Here is a 22,316-nt window from a genome sequence, read left to right as displayed (position 1 = left end):
GCAACTTCAGTCGATTATTAGCTAGTTGCCAAGAGCAAGTACCTAATAAGTACAATGCTCTCCTGCAATTTGTAAGGGTTTGGGATGGAGTGAATATCCACGAGTTTGAGTAATAGAATCCCTCTCTAAAAAAGGTTATAATTGTTGTTTGATGCCATAAAATGGCAGGAAAACATTCATTTTGTCTAATTGAAACTCATCAGCAATTTTCAACATAGTTCCTTGCCAGCACGATGCCAAAAGATGGCGCTACCAACAAAGTAACAAAACAACAAACTAAAATTCAAAAATATTTTTGTTAACAAAATAACATAAACATGTTTTTTAAAATTACATAAAGTACAATTATAGCGAAAATGTTTTGTTTTATTCTTTGGTAATTAATTTAATATATGAGCCTTTTAGGTTTATTTTAAATGTGATTTTAAGTATATTTTTCAATATTAACCAGAATAAGGACATTTCAAAGTGACCTATGCTCAAAATTAAACAGGAAGTTGTGCATTTTTGTTGGAAACAGTCCTTTCGCTGAATTTCAGTTATTATTTTAACAAACTCTAAATTGGGAAGTTTCACACATGAGAAAGTTTAATTGACATTTCTAGGATTGGCCATGAAAAAGTGGGTACAAGGGCCCATCAATTGCTGCTCACAATTTTAATTATGATCTCCATTAGGGACAAAGTTTGCTGTTATTTCATCTGGTCCCATTCATTTAATAACCCTTGCTCCATTTCTTCCTCAGAACTGATGGCCCGTAACCAGCCCCCTGAGATGATGTTTATTTTTGGTCAGCGTCCACACAATCCCACGCACAAACACATACAGTATATGTAGCATTGTAGGTGTGATGTCAAACTGGGGTGTATATTTCCTCGGAATAGGAGGTTCCATAGGATGCCCAATGAAGCAGGAAATTGAGAGGGGGGGAAAAAAAAGAAAAGGCCGGGCAGGGAAGCACCGTACTTACATCACCTTTATTATTAAGTCTTGTTGGCGTGAACATGAACAGTGGGGATGTTCATTTCACGCTTAAAAGTTACACGTGTCAGCTGCGGACGCCTCCTAGTTAACCGCCAGGCATTTTGTCGTCAGCCTTATAACGGATGTGTCGGATCACGGAGAATGAGCCAAATGCACCTAGCTGGAACAGGATGGATTTCAGACAGGAATTTACACTCACGGAAACCTGACTTTGATGGATTGGTCACAGATGTGGAAACAAGTAGATTGTCACAATTTGCTGACAGACTATAAGTAACGGCAAAAAACCAGTAAGGAATAAAAATTCAAATTTTCCTATGTGAGCAATTGTCACATTGCTTGATGAAGACGACGTCATTTTTTTCCCCGTCATACAATAACTTTTAATCATATATGTATGTGTGTATGTTGTATACTATATATAGCATATAATGGCTGCAGGCCCTCCTCTTGAATCTCAGTGAAGCCTTCACGTAAAACATAAACCATTTGCCCCTTTGCAGTGGCCCTCCAAGCCCCAATAATAAGCCGGTGCTTTGCTAAGAATAAGTTGTTTAGGATTCACTTATGGTGATGATGAAGAGAAGCTACTTGAGTTAGGGGGGGGGGGAGTAGGTTCGGGAACATCTTGAGGGAAAGTCATTTGCTGGGAAATGAATTTCTAATGGCGCTAAATGAAATTGGAGCCGTGAATACCACTTTCTTACAGACGGCGCGGCGCTGGAGGACATGTGAAATTCCATATATTAATGCATTTTAATACTATTATTAAGACCTCTTTGACTCGTTGATAAATAAATTCACCCGTATACACTGCTGGAAGTGTCCTCCCAGGGTATGAGCTTGCATCACATTATGTGACGTTTAGTAGACTGTAACCAATAGTTATTATATATATTATTATTATCACGTGGCACGCAGCCGATCAAGACAATCCTGCTCAATGCAATTATTCAACTGCTAAATGTAAATAGTAATCGAGCATTGTTCCTTTTAAAATAAACAAGTTACTTCTTACAAGAGTAAATGGTAATCACTAATCAGATTACTTAACTGGCAAACTTGAACTTCAGTTTTACTAAACGGTAGCAAATTGGCATTACACGTTAGATATCAACATTCAAACATTTTCTGGAAACATAGACCTGAATGATGTCAGAAAGTTGTATGAGACTTCAGATTCTGTTTTGAAAAACAGTTGCAAGTTGACATTAGCATTCAAATGCTAGCATTTTCATTACACCCTGCTTACAAAGTCCCTTCTTTAAACTCTTTAAGTATGGAGATTTTTGGGTGAGAAAGTAAAAGTTTGGACCTCGAATGGCGCTGGCTGGCCCAAACGCTGGAGCGGCTAATTAACAAGCTAAAAAGCCCGCTGGCATGGTTGCCACTGCCAACAGATTGGAATGCTCCACAGGCCAGCTGCTTTGTGGTGGGTAGCCGCTGTTCCATTAATTCTGGGCACATAGATGTTTTTTTGTACGGGCCAAGAGCTTTATAAGCATCCTAGCTTTTTTTTTGTTTTGTTTTTGCAGTTTATGATTCACCTGTTTTTATTTTCCATTTCTGACAATAAATAAAACAAACACGTCAATTAATACATAAGCCACTTAATCTTCAGTTTCTGAAAAGGTGCCCGGCAGATGGAAAATGAACGAGTCAACTCGGTCGCATTTGCGCTCTAATGTTGATTAATGCGCAGCATCCGTGACACGTAAATAAAACGAATAGACGCTTTGCGCGTTCACCGGAATGAAACATTTGCAGCCCATCTCCCGGATGATAAAGGTACAAAAAATGACAAATGCGTTGCATTAGCACCTTTTCAACCGAGCCTCACTTGACATTTCCTCTAGCTCATTCGAGTCTAATGTGAATGTTGTTTATTGGGCAAACAGTTTTTTTTTTAATGTCATAACATGACACATTCAACTTTTGACACTAAAAATATGTAATTAAAACAGTTTGCAATTATTCCAAACAAACCCAATATTTTGTGCTTTAGATGCTCTGTTCAATATTAAAACTTTTTTGTGAACATTTTTGTGAAAACTTCACCTCAGTTTTTTTTTTTTTTTTTCGTGGGGATTAGTTACAAGTTCACCTTTTATTGGAGTCTTGTATATGGCACTGATATGCATTTAAAAAAAAAATTGTAATCGGGCTCTGTCTGCGGACTCGGGCCAATTAGTGGAGCTCAGGCTTCAAAGCAAACATGGTGAAGCAACTTTCAGCCATTATGTTGCATGCAATTGGAATAACAGCAACAGAACTGACCTCAGCCCCAAGTATAAATGTTTTTAAATCCAAGTTAAAAACCATGACCCCCCCCCCCCCCCCCCCCCCCCCCCCCCCACACACACACACACACGCACACATAATAAATAATAATAACCAGGATAGTTCCGTTGAGATTAAAAACCTCTTCTTTTTTTTTCCCAAGGGAGTCCTGGCCAAGAGGCAGCAAAACAGTTTACATTACAGTTACAAATAAAAGTTTCACTTACAATCACATAAAAATTATATAAAACAGTTACAAATCAATGAGGCCGTCTCAAGTGCTCTTAATCTGGATCTAAAATCGTTCAATGAAACAAGTTCTGTTAGTTTCCAGTCCTTTTGCAATATATTCCATGCAAAAGGGGCAGAGAAAACAAAAGCCTTTTTCCCCAGCTCAGTGCGGGCAAATGGAACAGAGAGCAACAAAAGATCATTGGAACGCAGACCATAAAAATCAACACTTTTCAATTTGACTAGATTACCAATATGAGAGGCCAGCAATCCAAGCATGGCCTTGGATTGGTCTTTTAGTTTACTTATTTCCTTTTTGCTTTTAAAGGACTTTAAATCTTTTGCTTCTGAATGTGTTCATGTTTTAATGACATGCTCACTACTCACTCAGTTGATACATTGTCTGAACACAAAGGATGGCAAAATCTGACCCTGGAATAGATGAACTCACTTTCCATTATTCTGTACAAGGAACGATAGTTTGGGTGGAAGTAGTATTTACTGAAATAAGAGGGAAGATAAGTAAAACGCAACTCCTTATTTGCTAAAAACCTACTTTGACGTGTCCTTGTAAAGAAACGTCGTCGAAAACATTTTGCCCTTGAACGTGTCGCGCCCTCAACTGAGCATGTGCAAATGCGCTAAGATAAACAGGATCCTTAGCAGAGCAAATGTCCCGCAGGAATTCTAATTAAGTAGGGTATTTATTTACTCCCAACGCGCGCTCCGGGGTGCGTCTTATCTCTATATTGCTTACGTGACACAAACAGAAATAAAAAGTCACCGGGCGATGTGGAAGATGAATAATTAACCTCCTTTCCTGAGCACTTTCAAATGTTTACACGTCAGGGCGGTGTGAGGTATGGCATTTAGCACCTGCGAGCGCGACAGGATGTGACAGAACGTTGAAGTCGGCCAAAGTCATCAGCGCCCACGCACACGGCTTGAAAAGACTCGTCGTTCAACTTGTCAGCTGTATTTTTGTGTATATTTTTTATTGTCGTTAGCTCCAAGAGGCATTGGGGAGGAAAAATTTGATGCATTTTGGGATCATAGTTTGTGGTTTAAACTATGACTGTAGTCAATTATCAAAAATTTTAATGGGTGTATTAATTAGTTGTGACTTTTCCCTGTTCGCAGCAGGGATCAGCCCCTATCCCAATAGGGCAGTTTACAATTATGCCCAAGCTACTATTTTTCAAACAGCCCACTGCGCATGGGCGTGGCACAGGCAGGCGACTGAGGGAGTGTATTCGTATGAGGTAAAACTTGTGAACTGAGTCACTATTTCACCATAAATATCCTTAACAGACGTATTATGGTTACAACAAACCTTTGCTGCTTTGGTGTCTGCTGCTATGTGACTGGCGATGTTATGACTGGGATTTAATGCGTTTAAGAATGTAAAATTAAACGGCAGTGATTTACGCGAAAAATGGCATCGATACTTATATGTGCTCTCTACATTTCGTCGTTGGAAATGGGCCAGCAGCTGAAAATCCAGACCAACATTAGCGACTGCAGGTATGTATGTTGTCTGCATTCTCAGCGTTAGCCTGGCTAGCGTCCTGCTACATGCTAACTACTCTACATCATGATGTAAATGCCCAGAAAAAAATACCTCGAGTTTACCTACGGAAGCCACGGCTGCTTAGATGTGAAATTAATAGAATCAGCACTATAGAACCCTATGACTACAACAACATGCTATTTGATCAGTTTCACTAAGATGTGAGCAGTCACTGTCACCACGCCACTTTAACAAAAGCAACTAGACAGAAGTAACAGCCCAAAAGGTAGGCTTAAAATTTTCAAATGAAAATCGGGACTTTAATGTGTTTCGTTTTCATGAAAATTAGCTCGATATTAGCAGCCATCTAGACCGCAACGATCACACAATAAAGCTTACCTTTCTACAAAAACTGCTTGCTTTCCACCCACTTTGAGGTCTCCGCATGTCAACCAACCGTTTAAGCTGTTCCAAAGTGTGTTTGTCGATTGAACCATGTTGAAATTTCACACCTGGGACGTCGTTCTCTTCCAAAATGATGTGTACACGTGTATCCTACTCTGTTGTTTTGTCCGACTCATGCATATTGAGGAAAACGTGACGTCATTTGAGATCAACCCTATTTCTCTACTCCTACTACAAGAAATTGAAGATGCTTCAGAATGGGGGCATCATTACACGCTGTTTTGAGTGTGACCGTTCACATGCGACGTTGCCACCACCAGCGGGCGGCCCAGCCTACGTTTACCGCCCCGTCGCCGATATTCATCTTTTAATCAGCCCAGCCGCCCGTGGATTAGCGTTGGCGTGTGGGCGCTATGTCAGGCGTCGCTGCGTTGCCTCCTGTTCACTGGTGGCGGGCGAGATAAGGTCAGCTGTTAAATATTATCACCAGCGATAGAGAAAGACAGAAAGGCTGGGGTGGGTTTGGATTGGATGGCGGCAGATGTGCAAGGTGGTGCCTGCCATGTGAAAATGCATTCATAAAAAGGCTCATCAATGAGGAGGCGCCTCAAGGAAACACTTCTTGGAGCGCTATCGTGATCCAGCAGTGGCCAACTGTGACAATGAACCCCATTCAGTGGAATATCAAACTCAATAGGGATCTAGCTTGAACAACTCAAGATCAGTAGTGTACAGGCAGTTATTCCCAACAGCATTGCCAAAAAGAATGTACACACAACTTGACCTGCAAAACTTCTTGTCTTTCTTAGGAAGGTATAAAAAGCCTGCAGTACATTTTCACGATGTGTACGTCATGTTGCTCCATCTAATAAGCAATAGTTCAAACTGAGCCCATAAATCATAAAATGTGCCACTTTTCCCAGGCTTTGGCCTCGGCTCTCCGCTGTAATGGAACACGAGCCCAGATAGATTGTTATTACTGCTCCCGTAGCGGCGAGCATTGGTCGGAAGATGGGGTGAAAAAAAATCAATTGTATAATCACGGCGTGAAGAGAGGAGGGAAAGGGCGATGTTGAACTGTTCCCGGGTCCGTGCTGGATCACAATGCCAAACAAAAACGTGGAGAACAATAAAACCGACTTGCCTCGACAGCTGTCGTGCTGAAGAGCTAAATAGGAAACGCTAACAGGAAAGTTAAAAAAAATCAAATAAAATAAATCAACCCTCGGCACCAGATTCACCCAATGACATGGATTTCGGAAGACATAAAATAGGATAAAATAATAAGAAAAATATATTATTTGATCGGTTAAAAAAACATTATGCGTGCACAAGGGGAAAAAATTAGGGGTGTGCCAAAAAATCGTTTCATAAAAGAATCGAGATTCTCATTTATTAATCGAATCGAATCGATATTAATATCCAAAAATCGATTTTATTTAAACTAGAAATGAAGAAGCAGGGGAAAAGGCAGTTGTAGCCCACATGCTGTTTTTGTGGAAAAAGGCACTTACAATACAAAATTAATAAATGTTTTAAAAAAAAACAACAACAACAAAAAACTTTAATGTCTGTCATTTTGTCTTGCAAAGCAGACTGGAGTAGATCATGACAATGTTGTGCATATCTGTAAATTGAAGCAGAAATCATTTGTCAGTCAAATAATTTTGAATCGAAAATCGTTTGAATTAAGAATCGAAAATCGATTCTGAATCGAATCGTGGGCACGAAAAATCGCAATCAAATCGAATCGTGAGACATTCAAAGATTCCCCAGCCCTAAAAAAAAATATCACATTTCACTTAATGAATGACTTAATGAATTATAATTTTAGCTGTTTGACAGCTTTTGCCATCCCTAATGGGACACTCACATAGCAGCTAGCAGCTATAGACGCTAACACTGGCAACAGGCACTGTATTAAACAATTTCAGGGTAATTATTACTTAGCTTTTTTTAGCACTCTTAATTAGTGATTCCGCTTCCCAGTTCTGAGGTCTCCGGTTCGGGTCCAGGCTCGGACCTTCCTGGGTGGAGTTTGCATGTTCTCCCCGTGCCCGTGTGGGTCTTCTCCGGGTACTCCGGTCTCCTCCCACATTCCAAAGACATGCATGGCAGGTTAATTGGGCGCTCCGAATTGTCCCTAGGTGTGCGTGTGAGTGTGGATGGTTGTTTGTCTCTGGGTGCCCTGCGATTGGTTGGCAACCAGTCCAGGGTGTCCCCTGCCTACTGCCCAGAGCCAGCTGAGATAGGCGCCAGCAGCCCCCGCGACCCTTGTGAGGAATAAGCGGTCAAGAAAATGGATGGATGGATTAATTAGTGATTGAACATAATTTCAGGATGAAATGTGTTGATTATTCATGTAATGAATAAATTCAGACAATGTAACTGATGCATTGTGGATGTCTCAGTTATTGACAATTCCGAGTTTACATCACAAGTCAAAATGGCAGTCAACTAGGTGAAATGACGCTCTCGCTCATTCAAAAGCATTGGACTTTGGATCGTTGGTATTTGATTTGTGAGTATTATTTTGAGTTCAAAATGTCGTTTAACTGCTGTAACGATCTGCCGAATGCTAATGTGGAAGGAGCATGGCATCAAATTTGATGAACATATTTTGCATTCTCCTTGCAAAAGGGGATGTGAGGGTCCTTTACTTGATTTTTTTTTATTTATTTTTTTTATTTTAAACGTGTGTGTGCGTGCGTGTGTTTGTGTCATTTTCATTCGCCAAGGCAATTTCCTCTCAGGTCCTTCAGCCATGAATACTAAACACAAAGTGGAGCAACAACATTTCAGCTCAGAACATTGGGACTATTTCGGGAGACTCTCTTTGTTTAGGCTCCAGGTAAGACATTGCCACGGGAGCTATCTGCCACGTGCGGCTCATCATCTTCTGCGCGACAGGGCCCACATTTGGCTGTGACTCTGAGGCATTTATGGTCTCCGTGAAACGACTGCCTAAGTTGCCGCGGGTTGGAGCGAAGGCTTCAAAGATGTTTGCAAGCTCATTTGGAAGTTTCCTTGAAAGGTGCACATGGGTTATTCACAAAAATGATTCCTACTTTAATTTTAGTGGGGATATAATTGGCAAATGACCTGTGGGTCATTTATGAAAATGACAAAAGTGACAATAATTCTTGACAAAAGTCTAGAAATAAACGTTCTTATAAGGCATATTCAATACTGACAATATGTACCCAGATAATGAAATTAGGCATAGCAGGTTCTCTTCTGAGGGTCATTTATTAAATTTACATTACTATAGTGACAAAATTTCAAGAGAATAAAAATTTTAAGCATGTATATTGTATATAACAATATAATATTACATAATATACATCATATATAAATAATAAATAGTAGCAAAACAATAAAAAAATCAAATTTAAAACCAGTTAGCGTTTAGCAACAAAATTCATTAGCTTTTCTTATTTAGCTTGTCTCTAAACCTCAGGAGCAACTCAGTGCAAACTTGTAAGACCGTGTTTGCTAATAAAGAAACAAACGAGCTGAGAATAGGAGAACACTTTGGTTATCTCCTGTCGATAGCATTATCGTTAGCATGCATTGTGGCACTCCTTCCACAACGGACCTGTCAACCCCACCCCAAGAGCAACCAGATCAAACTCTCAATAAGCTCCTGCTAGCTGGAGAGTTCTTCTTTAAAAAATAAAATATATATATATATATTATAATGTGTGTTAAAGGTGCACAATGCAAGATTAGACTCAAATTGAATTGTTAAAATAACCATATTTTTCACCTGCACATGTTTTAAGAATTGTATAATGGACAGGAGGCATGACTGTGGCACAATGACTGTTGCCCCTATTTTTCTGTAAAAGAAAAAAATGTTGGAACGTTCGGGCCGGAAACTTTAGCTTTTGCTCTGAGCATGACGTCATGCGCGTTCACGCTATTGTCCCTGTTAGCTCTTGCGATTGTTCACGCAACTTCACGGACAGGACAGCTAATTCAAACTGGATGTAAAGAGACCGGCACCCGATACGTCTCAATCCATTATGGAGACTCCACGGAAGACAAAGAGAAGTAAAAAAAAACTTTCAGACCAGCGTCACGGGAGGACGCGGATAAATATAGGAGCAGCGTTCGTCAGGTGGAGAGAGCTAAGCGCTATCCTGGGGATGAAACGGGACCCACAGCTTGTTGACTATTTGCTAAAAAGGTAAGACTTCGTAACGAAAATACGATAGGGTCTATTTATGATTAGTAGTGCAGAATAAAACTACCACACGGTCGCTATTCGCTAACTAATGTCTCCGCACTTGGGCATATTAGCAAAGTATCGCTATCCTCAATGTCATCGGATTCACGGGATGCACTATTTACGTTTGGAAGGTTGTAATTACATAAGCTTTTGTCACTCAAAATGACTTTCACATACAAAGTAACTTGAAGATTAATATATTTCTTACCTCTGTAGACATTATTAAGCCTATGAAAAAGGCGTTGTGCTTCGTGTTTACGTTTGTTCGATAAACTTGGAGGTTTGCTCGTGCCGAAAAGTCGCGCACGCTCCTGGCCATGTGCACGTCACTGGGGTCCATTCCACGTTTCGCCAGAGGGGTCGCAAATCTGCAAAAACTCTGAATCTTGCATCGTCTACCTATAACGGTGACAAGGCGGGGTCAAGTAGGACTCAGACGCAGGCGTAAGGTAGGCCACCAAGGCAGCAGGTTTATTTCCGGCCAACAGTGGTCTCCTCTCAAACTGAGAGGAGAACAGGGAGGGGAAAAAGTGGAGAACAAAAAGCGCTCCACTAGGGAGGAAAAAACAGGCAAAAGGTACTGGGGACAACAGAAAGCGCTCCGCTAGGGAGGAAAAAGGGCACAAGGCAAAAGGGGTAACTAAAGGCGCTCCAAAAGGGAGGAAAAGGCACAAAAACAAGGCAACAACGCTAGGCAACATGAACGAGGACATAAGGACTGTGGACGCTTCCATGCACTGACGGTGACACTTCGGCAACGGAGGGGAGAATGCAGGTGGCTTTTATTGTGTGGGTTGATTGGTGGCAGGTGGTGATAATCATGGGCGGGGACCGGTAATGAGTGAGCGGCAGGAAGGGCAAGTGACCTGGGGTGAGAGGAGAGTTAGGATTTCAGAGTAAAACGGGAAACAGAGACACAAAAATAAAAGCATGAGCCGCCACGCCTGGTGGCGGCGTGACAGTACCCCCCCCTCAACGGCCGGCTCTTGACGGCCCAGGAATGTCAGGGTGATCTTCATAAAATTCATCAATTAACGAGGGATCCACGATGAACCGGGAGGGGACCCATTGCCTTTCCTCCGGGCCGTATCCCTCCCAGTCCACCAGGTATTGTCTTCCGCGGCCCCGATTACGAACATCCAAAAGTTTTCTAACCTTGTAAACGGGGCCGCCTTCAATCATCTCCGGGGGGGGTGGGTCGGGTTCGGAGGGCACCAGTGTGCTTTCATGAACAGGCTTGACTTGGCTGACGTGGAATGTAGGATGAACTCTGAGGGATCGTGGCAGACGGAGTCGAACGGCGGCAGGTCCTATGGACTTGGTTACTGGAAAAGGCCCCACAAATCGCGGGGCCAACTTTGGACATGGTACCTTGAGCCTGAGGTGTTTGGCTGATAGCCAAACTCGCTGGCCTGGACGGTATTCTGGAGCCGGTCTCCTCTTCCGGTCGGCGGCCCTCTTTACCCGGTCTCCCTGGCGTTGAAGCGCCGTCCGGGCCGCCGACCAGACCTTGTGGCACCGACGGATCATGGCTTTGACCGAGGGGACCGTTACCTCCTCTTCCAGTTCGGCGAAGAATGGGGGATCGTAGCCATGGACACACTTGAACGGGGTGAGACCTGTGGCAGATGTGGGCAAAGAGTTGTGCGCGAGCTCGACCCATACTAGATACTTGCTCCAGGTTGTCGGGTTCTGGGAGACGAGGCATCGGAGACCGGTTTCGAGCTGCTGGTTCAGCCGTTCTGCCTGCCCATTGGCCTCAGGATGGTACCCAGAAGTCAGGTTGGCTTTGGCACCTAGGGCTTTGCAAAATTGAGTCCAAAATCGGGAGACGAACTGTGGTCCACGGTCGGAAACGATGTGTAAGGGGAAACCATAAAACCTGAATATGTGGTGGATCATGATGTCGGCTGTGGTCTTGGCGGATGGGAGCTTGGTTAATGGGATGAAACGAACTATCTTAGAGAATCTGTCGACGACTGTGAGGATTGTGGTTTTACCATGGGATGGTGGTAGTCCGGTCACAAAATCCACTGAAATTTCCGCCCATGGTCTGGATGGAATTGGTAGTGGCTGGAGTAGACCCATCCGGGACTGGTTTGACGTCTTGTTGCGGGCACAGGTAGGACAAGCAGCTACGTAGTCCTTGATTGTGGTCTCCATTGCCGGCCACCAGAATCTCCGGGCGACAGCATACACGGTCCTGCGAACTCCAGGGTGGCAAAATAATCGTGAAGTATGGGCCCAGTGTATTACCTGGGCCCTCAGTTCCTCAGGCACAAAGAGTCGGCGTGGTGGGCATGACGTGGGGGGAGTGACGTTCCGTAGTGCCTCTTTGACGTCGTCCTCAATTTGCCACCTCATGGCCCCGACTATGCAGTCCCGGGGCAGAATGGTCTCAGGCTCGGCTTCCAGTGGTTCGGACTCGTGAATTCTTGATAAAGCGTCAGCCTTGATGTTCTTACTGCCGGGTCTGTAGGTCAGAGAGAAAACGAAGCGGTTAAAAAACAAAGACCATCTGGCCTGTCGAGGGTTGAGTCTTTTGGCCTGGCGTAAGTATTCCAGATTTCGGTGGTCGGTCCAAATCACGAAGGGGAGTTCGGCGCCTTCCAGCCAGTGTCTCCAATCTTCGAGAGCCACCTTCACAGCTAGGAGCTCCCGATCACCGACCGAGTAGTTGCGTTCCGCTTTTGATAATTTTCGTGAGAGGAAAGCGCAGGGATGTGTCTTGCCGTCCTCTTGACAACGCTGGGACAGGACTGCCCCAATACCAATACTCGAGGCGTCCACCTCCACCACGAACTGGCGCTTGGGGTCAGGGACTCTGAGGATAGGGGCATTAGTGAAGCGAGCTTTTAAGTCCTTGAATGCCCCTTCAGCTTCCGTGTTCCACCTAAATCGAACTTGCGGGGAGGTCAAGGCGTGCAGGGGGGCAGCAATGGTGCTGAAGTTTCTGATAAATCGCCGGTAGAAGTTGGCGAATCCGAGGAATTGTTGTACCTTCTTTCGTGAGTCCGGCGTGGGCCAATCCCGCACGGCGCTGACCTTGTCCGCTTCCATCTCCACTTTTCCGGGTGACACGACGAATCCCAAGAAGGAGATGGAGTTGACGTGGAACAGGCTCTTTTCTGCCTTCACGTAAAGCTGGTGATCCAGCAGGCGTTGCAAGACTCGGTCCACGTGGCTTCGATGGCTTGCTTGGTCAGGAGAGTAGATTAGGATATCATCCAGGTAGACATACACAAAGTGGTCGATGAAATCTTTGAGTACTTCGTTAATCATGGCCTGGAAGACTGCGGGAGCGTTCGTGAGGCCGAAAGGCATGACCAGGTACTCGTAATGTCCCCGGGGAGTGTTAAAACCAGTCTTCCATTCATCTCCCTCGCGGATCCGGATGAGGTGATAGGCGTTGCGGAGATCGAGCTTCGTGAAGATTCTAGCTTGTTGCAGCTGGTCAAACACAGAGGACATCAATGGCAAGGGGTACCGGTTCTTAACAGTGATGTCATTCAGGGGACTGTAATCAATGCATGGGCGTAGGGATCCATCCTTTTTACTCACGAAGAAAAAACCTGCGCCTGCAGGTGAGGAAGACGGTCGGATGAGGCCGGCCTTCAAGGAGTCGTCAATATAATTGTTCATGGCTTGGCGTTCGGGTCCTGAGACCGAGTACAGTCTCCCCTTGGGGATGGTTGATCCGGGGATCAGGTCAATCGGGCAGTCATACGGTCGATGGGGAGGAAGAGTCATGGCCTTGGTTTTGCTGAAAACCTCCCGCAGGTGGTGGTAGCAGGAGGGAACGGTGTGCAGGTTCGGGTATTCCTCTTGAGCGGACGAGGCGAGGGACACCTGGTGAACCTGGGCTGTGGTGTTCCGGGGTGCGGGTTTTTCTAATCTGTGAGTCATGCAGTCCTTTCCCCACTCCAGAATGACTCCAGAGTTCCAGTCGATTCTGGGATTATGTAGACGCAGCCAAGGGTGACCCAGAACCAAAGTGGGGGAAGCAGAATGGAACACATGGAAGCGAAGGGTCTCGAGGTGCTGTCCGATGTGCACTTCCAGAGGTTCAGTGATGTGAGTGATTCTGAAAAGTTCCTTGCCGTTCAGCGCTCGAGCCTGGATGGTTGACAGAAGTGGCTCGGTGGAGACTCGTAGTTGCCTCACGAGCTCCCAGTCCATGAGGCTCTCGTCGGAACCGGAATCGATGAGGGCTGACAGATTTGTGGTGACATTGTGGTGGTTTATCTGCATTTGCGTGAGCCTGTGGTTCTTGGCGGGTCGGGGTGACGGAGGACTCACCGGTGACCCGCTCTTCGTGGTGCAGGATCCCACTAGGTGGCCAAGACCACCACAATAGAAGCATCGGCCCTCTCGGCGGCGGCGCTGTCGCTCCTCGGGCGTTAGCCGGGCCCTTCCCAGTTGCATGGGTTCCTCTCTGGCGAAGTCCACCTCTCCTGGTTCAGGTCGGGAAGGAAGGATGGGTTGCGGCCTTCCGGGCCCCGGTGGTCGTGACCAGGGGGTGGGTTCCTCCCTCCTTCGGAGTCCGCCGATCTTAGCCAGTTCCCGGCGACGATGATCGGTGCGGATGGTGAGGGAAATCAAGGCGTCCAAGTCCGCGGGGAGATCTACGGGAACCAGAAGCTCTTGAATGGCGGGTGAGAGTCCTTTCAGAAAATGGTCGTGAAGTGCGATGGCGTTCCAGCCACTGCTCGTTGCCAACGTTCGAAAGCGAACTGCATAGTCGCTGACAGATTCGTTGCCTTGCTGAAGTCGGCTCAGTGCTCGTGCCTTCTCTCGGTCATTGTTTTCTGGATCAAAGACTTGGCGCAAAGCGATTCGAAAGTCCTGTACGCTTTGGCAGACCGAGGAACCCCTGGCCCATTCCGCGGTCGCCCAGGTTTTGGCCCGTCCCGTCAGGTGAGACAACATGAAGGCCACTCGGGATCGGGCTGTGGGAAATGCCTGTGGTAACTGTTCAAAATGAATGTCACATTCTGTGAGGAAAGTCTGACAGCGTCCGGGTTCACCGGAGTATCGTTCTGGGGAGGCCAGTCTCAATCCTACCCCGGTGAATGGCGTGGTCGGTACAGAGAACTCAGGGTGAGGAATCTGTCCAGTGGGAGCTGGCGCTCGACGCCGTGAAAGGCCTACCAGCTCGTGGACCTGGCTGGTCAATTCCTCCATCCGGGACAGCATGGTCTGTTGGGTCCGGTCCTGGTTGTTGAGCCGGGCCTCCTGGCTCTGCAGTGCGGCCTCGACCATGCCTGCTGGGTCCATGCTGGCCGAAGTGTACTGACAAGGCGGGGTCAAGTAGGACTCAGACGCAGGCGTAAGGTAGGCCACCAAGGCAGCAGGTTTATTTCCGGCCAACAGTGGTCTCCTCTCAAACTGAGAGGAGAACAGGGAGGGGAAAAAGTGGAGAACAAAAAGCGCTCCACTAGGGAGGAAAAAACAGGCAAAAGGTACTGGGGACAACAGAAAGCGCTCCGCTAGGGAGGAAAAAGGGCACAAGGCAAAAGGGGTAACTAAAGGCGCTCCAAAAGGGAGGAAAAGGCACAAAAACAAGGCAACAACGCTAGGCAACATGAACGAGGACATAAGGACTGTGGACGCTTCCATGCACTGACGGTGACACTTCGGCAACGGAGGGGAGAATGCAGGTGGCTTTTATTGTGTGGGTTGATTGGTGGCAGGTGGTGATAATCATGGGCGGGGACCGGTAATGAGTGAGCGGCAGGAAGGGCAAGTGACCTGGGGTGAGAGGAGAGTTAGGATTTCAGAGTAAAACGGGAAACAGAGACACAAAAATAAAAGCATGAGCCGCCACGCCTGGTGGCGGCGTGACAAACGGTAATTTATCATACATACTTTGCTGCAGAAGCTGATTTAAAAAAAAACAAAAAACCTCATATTGTTTGCAACAACAGGAATGTGATTCATGGCTCAATTGAATTTAAATATAAGCCTGGGTGTGTTTATTAAAATGAAGAGCTTATAAAGCATGGAAGTACGGTAGCGTAGAGCTGCCAATGTGGAGTAAACATTCTTGGCTGGCGAGTATGTTTGAACATACTCGTAAATATGTTCGAACGTACTGTTAGGCTACATGCTACAAAGTTAGCATACCTTCCCATAATGCCATGGGGTATTATTTGCGCATGCGCGAGTGAAAACAAAACCAAATTTTTTTAGGCATTTGGGCCATATTACCAATTCATTAGAAAATTAAGTAGACATAAAACATTCATTCGTAACTTTTACGATTTATTATGTCTGCTGTGTACTGCCGTGGCATTATGGGAAGGTATGCTAACTTTGTAGCATGTAGCTTACAAGTATGTTCGAACATATTTGCGAGTATGTTCAAACATATTTGCGAGTATGTTCGAACATAATCACCAGCAAAAAATGTTTACATTGGTAGCTCTACACTTCCGTATGGAAGAGATTAAATTGGCTATTAAACAGGTAAGTCCCCTGCCAGGACATCTTGTGAAGACTGAATATAATTGCAAACCAATTTGAAAAAAATAAAAATAATTGAAGAAAATAAAAACTGTCAGGTAGGTGAAGAATCTGACTTTTGTAATACTTGAAATCAATCAAACTTTTCATGAAGTTACACAACGGGGCGAAGAGACCTTAGCTCTTGTTCATTCTACCCTTCATCACTCTCGTTTTAAGGTCAGTGACTCTTAACCCAAACTAATGGTTCAGGTTTCCTCTCTGTCCTAATATGAGAATATTAATGGTTGCATTTGATTGGTGGCATGAATAGTCATACTTGAGGATTTTACAAGACGTACTGTATAAGGTTTAGTTTTGATAATCATAGGCTGTTTGATTTGTGCGGTGTGGTAGTATGCAGGTGGAGATTTATTTATTTATTTTTTCTTCTTCATGAGTTGGTGGCTCCACATGCATGTTCCAACGCACTGGTGGATCCCTCCATGTATGGGCATCATCGCCCCAGCTGGAACTGTCTCCTTCCAATTGGTCTCAGGTTGACACCTTGACACCTGGAAATAATCCCTTCTTTCTATTAGTGTGTAAATTGTGCCTAGCGACAAGTGATGACAAAAATGTGTGATAAGTAAATGAAAAAATATGCCTCTAAAGTTGTCCAACCGCCCGCCAACCCACTGTTCAAAGACACAGAGGAGACATTTTAATACAGTCCCAATCATCTCTGTTCGGGTCATCCTCAAAAGGAAATGACAAACATAAAATGTGGGAGTGAAGACGCTGATTTGCGGCTTCGCCTTTGGCTGGCCACGAAGGCGCCTTTTAGGAGGCCGCTATTAATCTTACAGACTGGGAGTCAGTCTATTAGCGGGGAAGAAGACATCAGTCACGCTTTGTTCAAATCTGCTACATGGCCAGCTGGCTTTGCTACACAGCAACATTCTGCTGTTTCTTTCATGTGGAAAACACAAATAAGAGTACTGTAAACTCACACAGGAAATAACAGGGATTGAACGCTAATTAGCAAGAAGCGACCAACAAGGTCAGCGTGCTAATTAACATAAAAAAACAACCAAGCAAGGAGTTTCTCAACAAAAGACTTGGCGGCCATGCTGGGTGAAGATCCAGAGTGAAGAAGCCGAATTACTATCATGTCAAAGTCGATGGGTAAGCAGAGCTGCATTGTTTGCACTAATTAGACTTAGCTGACAGAAATATGCTGTGTATTATTTATGATCTTTCCTAATTATATTTTTAAACAAAAGCAGCACTTATGGTGTTATTTCCTCTGGGGGCAGTTGGTGCGCAAACAAGCCTTAAATGTTAATATAGTGAGCACATTTGGCTAAGGAAGACATAACATGATGCTAATCTAAAAAGGGCTTAATTTGCATCGAAAGCATCTTTGCATAACTCTGCATGGTGATGTAATGTCTTTTCACTCACTCATTAGACACATGCACTGAGAGGTAATAAGAATTCCATAATGCATCCGCCCCCGAGAGAGACAATTTGCATGCAGAGCAGCCGCCTATTTTACATGAAGTATAGTTTGTGTGTGCACCCACAGCCGTGTCATCATTTCACCCCGCTGACAGCAACTTCTGATGCATTGTGGGAAAACATCGTGGAGCATCTGTTGTGTTATATATGGTAAAAAGGGTGGAAAAAAATGCCGGCCTTCACAGACATGGCAAAAGGAGTTTCGCACAACAGTTGTACCGCCCCGTTACAGCTCAGATTATTCAATTTAGATTATTATTTATTATTATTAATTGTTATTACAGAGCAGTAACCTGGAGAAAAAGGTGGGAAAGGATTAGTTTTGGCAGGAAGAAGGTGTGGAAAATTAAGGCTAGCTTTTAGAGGCACAATAAACTCTGATATTATGACCTCCAAAAGTGGAAAATTGTCGGATCGACTTTGAACTCCACATTCCGTACTAGTGCCGTTTTATAATGAATAATGATATGGGCGTGGGGTGGAAAACTCTTGCTGTCCCATTTCTATTATGACTTTAATTCTACTAACTCCAAGGTTAACTTTGTACTTCAAATTCCATATTGGTTTTATTTATAAAGAATTAATTAAAAAAAAAAAAAAAGAGTAGAAAAATACCAACTTTTAAAGGCGGAATCGACGGAAAAACATCTTCCACAAAAGACTTTTTTTGCAGGCAGTGTAAAAGGGTTTAAAACAAAGTTAATATGGGGTGAAAAAAACTGGAACTTTTTAACAATCCAATAAAACCAAGAGTGATAGAAGAAAAATATTGTATTCATACTAAGTGAAACCTTAAAACGTGCCATTTAAGAAACAATGTTGGAATTGTCTTTTTTCCTTTTTTTTTCTTTTTTTAAAGTTACGTCCTGTAGATGACATCGACCTGTATGAATCCATTGAAATCTGCTGTTGCGATTCCTCATTGACCGCTGCAACGTCTCAGCTGGGATTCCATCATTCTTTGATTGTAAATGGCATGTTTTAACATTTCAATTACTATGAATAAAATATTTTTCTTCCATCATTCTTAGTTTTATTGAATTGTTAAAAAGTTCCTGTTTTGTTTTGGTGGTCACCCTGTATTTGCAGGATGACTTACTTGGTAACCCCCCCCAAGCCTCAATTGTATCCACAACTGGCGACATTGTGATGTAACATATTGTCCTTTTGCTTTCATCCCAAATAACACAACGCGTGGATAAGATGAAATCAGACGTTTCAGCGTGGACGTACTGAAAGTTTCCCTGTGAAAGTGCACAAGCGTGAGTTGGAGTGGCGGAATAATGGCAGCGGTCAGAGACGAGATGGAGGAATAATGGAGTTCTTCGCAGGTCAACGCTGAGCTGCTGACCTCCCGCCGTGTTCTGTCCGTCCTCCGCTCATCTGCCGCCGTGTCCATCACTCAAGCGAGCTCCGCCGGGATTTGCGCCGAGCAAGAAGAAATGGTGAGTGGGAAGAATACTTTTTCTGCTTTCCTTTCGAAGCATCAGTCAATGTTGTGTTGTATTTTTGTCAGTGTTGTTCGTGGAAACAGCAATCTAGACTAAAGCTGTAAAATGCATTTTACAGGTAGTGTAAAATGGCTTTACACACATTGTCCTGCCTTTTTGGCTCTGTTGCCACCGCTAAATGCAGGAAATCGCCAGGTCGACTTTATACTGTTGTTTTCACGTCTGTGATGATTATGAACTGCGACTTGGAAAAAAGATCTGCTATGGAGCTTTTATTACCACTGAAAGCGGAATATTCATGTGTCGACTTTGTATCCATGTTCCGTTTTGGTGCCATTCATAGTGAATGGCAATTTGTAAAAAAGGTAGAAAATTGCAGAAAACGGGGGAAATTACCAGGTTTTACACACAAGTATCTCTGCCCGTTACTACCGCTGAAGGTGGAATAATTGCAGGTCAACTTTGTCCCCTGATTCTGTGCACCAACATGGGAAAAAGTTTAAAATGTTTTTCTTTTTTAGATTTAGGGTCAGTGAAAGAGGGTTCTGCACAAAGGTGTTGTCCTACCTCGGTTACTACCTCCAAACATTAAAGGTGCATTGTGCCGTTTCAAAATGTAACATTAAAGATTTTTCTCCATCATGCATGCAATGCCCAGATGAGCTTGAGGAGCCCTGATTGTTTTACTCTGACTCCAAGTATCAGTTTTGAATCTTGCCTTTATCGTAGAGTGTGCGGACCCGTTTCTTTGGGGAAGGGTGGAGGGTGACGTCATGCGCGTTCCCACAGAGGAGCGGACATGTGGCGTTGTGCTAGCATTAGCCTGTGGTGTTAGCTAGCGTAAGACACTGCACGCATGAGCTGCTAACTTTCCACAGTTGGGATGCTGCAGTTACGCTTTGGGCCAGAGGTGGCAGTCGCGAGTAAAAAAGTGACAAACTGCACAAAGATCTTTCAAACATTTTACTACCTCTGAAGGCATATTGGCTTCTTACACTCGTGCCGTTTTGGTGTGCTTTAAACAGAACAGCAACTTGGATAAAATGTTAAAAAATTAGTAGACCGGCGTACAAATGGAGGATCAAATACTGTACGTACCCCCATTCCATTTTGGTGCCATTAATATTGAACAACAACGTGAAAAATGTCATCTTTTACAGGCAGTGTAAGAAGAATTTTACTCACGTGTTGCCTACCTGAGAAGAGAAACTTGGAAAAGTCTCTGATATGGTTCATCTAATACTTTAAAAAGCGGAATAGGCATGATTTTGTACCCCCATTTTGTGTCTATACTAAGTGTACACAAAGTGGGGACCTGAAATAAAAGTAGAAAAAAAATGACAGCTTTTAGAGATTCTGTGAAAGTATTTATTCACATTTTGACTATTATACCCCCGAATGTGCAATATGGCCGGATCAACTTTTTACCCTACGTTCCAAGTTGCTTCCATTCATACTGCATAAGAACTCGTAAAAAAAAAAAGTTTGAAAATTGCTTTGGTAAATTACTTTTACAGCAAGGTGTATTCAATCAGGCGTTTCGGCTGTCATACGACCTCCAAAGGCGGGAAATTGCCTGGTTTACTGTACTTTATACCCTCCATAGTGGTGCCATTTGAAAACGTGGAAAATTACGGCTTTGCAAGCAGCGTGAAAGGGGCTGTGATCTTCTTGTGAGTGTCTCTCTATTGTGAGTGTCTCTCATAAGACATCCTCCATGTGATCCACACAACAAACCTTTTTTTTTTGGCAAAAATGCGCACACACACGAAAGGTTAATTGGCTCGACTGTCGCTGATGTTTTGAGGCAAAAGCGTCCCTTTTGGAGTCACAAATGTTGGCGGATGAAAGTGGGGGAAGTGCTGGAGCGGAGGCTGAGAGTCGAAGTGGGGTGTTTGTTGTGGATTTACAGACGGGGCGGGAGAGAGAGTTGTCGTTCAAAGAAGCTTAGAAGTGCGGCAGCCATTACACAAAAATGACGCTTTAGGAGCCAAAGCATCGCTTGTGGCAGCGCTGTTGCTGTATGCCGATGCCGTGGGCCAATTAAGACCACCGTCAAGATGGAGGCCACCGTGGCGGCCGCCATTAACGATTCGTGGGCGCCAGAGACGGCCAGGCAATTAGGACACATGAGGCTTGCCAGGCACAGTCCCAATTACCGTCTGATTGTCAAAGGGAGCTAAGAAGAAAAGGAGGGGTCGCCGGTAATTATTGGCTGTGGCCGCCATGATGAGGGGTGTAACCTAGTAACCGAAAACGACGACGCACTGACTGCTTTTGTTGTGACAAAATGGAGCTGATAAGGACGCCAGTAGTGACACAAACTAATACGTCATCACAAAGACAGGCCAATAAATGAAGAGTGCAGTTGGGGGGTCATGCAAGGGGTGCCACGGTAACCTAACGGCTTCTTATCACAGTCATATACATTATAGTGAAATGACTATAAATATAAATACAAAATGATGAAGAAGATATTATTAGGCTAAGGAAAGCTCGAAAGAGTGATTATACGACTCTTCCATTTTATTTTTATGCATTATTTCAAAGAGGCTAGTAAATTATTAATCACATTAACATTATTACAAGGGATGGGTGAGTACTGATAACAGGCATCGGTATCCGGCCAAAAGCCAGCCTCATTTTAATTAAGGTGTCATAATTCGTGACAGCGACCGATAAGTTTTACGACCAAGAACTAAAATTTAGAAAATTAAAAGAAGAGAAAATTGCTATTACTTCTAAGCAATTTTAAGGAAAAATGCTAAATTGTAATATGTACGCCTTTCTTTAAAATTCCCAGTCATTGTTTTTGGGAGAAATTTTATGTATGAAAAGTACTAGTGGTATCGGCACTTAGTATTGTTATCGGTTATTTACAGAAGAGTTGACAACTTGTGAAATTTTCAGAAACTGTCAAAATATCAGTGGAAAGTCAATTCCAATAGCAGGCAAGGTCATCTTTTGAAGTTTGACCTGTCGAGATGAAATCAGCCTCAACTTTGAAGATGACATTCAACTTACAATTCATCTTCTGATGCATAAGCCAAAGTTTGCTTATTTTATTGTTGCTCCTTGTGGTATTTTCTTATTTAAATGAGGTCATATTACCACAGTGGTAAATATGATTTCATAATTTTGTGTCAAAACTTTATTTGCCATTTTATGTAGCCTGTGAGAAGTGCTTTATTGATAATGTATCAGGGATTGGATATTTTAAATGCCTTTGATCACTTTAAGAAAATAAAAATGT

At 43.9% G+C, this 22,316-nt stretch overlaps 1 long non-coding RNA gene across 1 annotated transcript in view; it reads left to right on the top strand.

Annotated features, from left to right (window-relative positions):
- The window catches only part of LOC144020450 (uncharacterized), a 28,900-nt gene extending 9,105 nt beyond the window's left edge, over window positions 1-19,795 (top strand). The window contains exons 2-4 of the long non-coding RNA XR_013283886.1: window positions 18,816-18,874; window positions 18,944-19,057; window positions 19,585-19,795. This is a non-coding gene — a long non-coding RNA (uncharacterized LOC144020450). The remainder of the gene's footprint in view (window positions 1-18,815; window positions 18,875-18,943; window positions 19,058-19,584) is intronic.
- Window positions 19,796-22,316: the final 2,521 nt, after the last annotated feature.

The sequence above is a fragment of the Festucalex cinctus genome, chromosome 1 (genome assembly GCF_051991245.1).
Source record: "Festucalex cinctus isolate MCC-2025b chromosome 1, RoL_Fcin_1.0, whole genome shotgun sequence".
Taxonomy (NCBI): Eukaryota; Metazoa; Chordata; class Actinopteri; order Syngnathiformes; family Syngnathidae; genus Festucalex; species Festucalex cinctus.
The sequence above is the reverse complement of the archived record's forward strand: the minus strand, read 5'-3'. Positions and strand labels throughout refer to the sequence as shown.